Source organism: Formica exsecta, unplaced genomic scaffold (genome assembly GCF_003651465.1).
Source record: "Formica exsecta isolate Colony F162 unplaced genomic scaffold, ASM365146v1 scaffold1991, whole genome shotgun sequence".
NCBI classification, from domain to species: domain Eukaryota; kingdom Metazoa; phylum Arthropoda; class Insecta; order Hymenoptera; family Formicidae; genus Formica; species Formica exsecta.
This window is the reverse complement of record NW_021849290.1, coordinates 1-1,093: the sequence shown is the minus strand read 5'-3', so window position 1 is coordinate 1,093 and position 1,093 is coordinate 1.

Sequence of the window (1,093 nt, the reverse complement as noted above, 5' to 3'; positions counted from 1 at the left end):
GCTAGCGGTACTTCTTCTATGAGATTTATTCTTTCTTCTTCTATGAGATTTTTTAAGTTTTGAATAGCAAATATACCTCGGATTAATAAACCTAGAATAATTTTACCCGGTTCTTTTTTAATAAGAGAAAGTCCTTCATTTTCAGAGTTTAACATCCTTGATTCCTTTGCGTCAAATATTTTGTTCATTAATTTATCGTTTTTATCAAATTTAACACTAATAGAACTCACTTCTAAATCAATTTTATATTTTGGTACCCAGTTCTTTTTTTCTGTTTCTAGAATATTTTTAACTTTATATATGACATTCTTTTGAATATCTTCAGCTGAATTAAAACCTAAATTAATAGTTATTGTATACTTTGTTAGTATCCTTCGGACATAGCCTTCCAGGCGCCTTTCAGGTGCATCCTCTGAATTTAGTTCTTCTGGCACAAATAAAAATGTAATTTCAGATGATAAAGCGTCCTTCGGACTAAGCCTTTCAGAAACCTTTTTGGCGCTTAGCTTTTCTGACACGTTATCATCTCCAAGAAAATATATATCTATTAATCCTATTTCGCCATACTTTATATGTTTAAGTTTATCGAAACTAAAAGATAACCCATCTTTTAAATTTCCTTTCAGTTTGTATAGCATTTATTAGCAATTATAAATTATAAATTTATGTATATTAAAAATATTGAACTACCATTCTACTCATAACCATATCATAAGCTATAGTCTTTTGGTTTACAAATACTACGTAACAATTTAATCCCTTGAAAGATTTGGAAGAATCAGCAATTAAAATTTTTGGTAATTTCTCCACAGTGGAAATACTCTTTGGTTTATTCCTCAAATCAATATTAAAAAAGCAATTATATTTTATAAAATTGTCAACCGTGTGAAACTGAGAAATCATTCTATCAGGACCATATAATGCTTCATCGTACTCTGAACTTGAACGATACAACTCGTAATAATCTCCTTTTTCAATTTTATAATTTTGAGGTTTGGAAGGATGTCTTTTTTCTCCAAATAATATTTGAATATTCTTAATATTAGTGTGATCCCAATTTGTTGGATTCTCATTTTGGTCGTACAGAAATTTA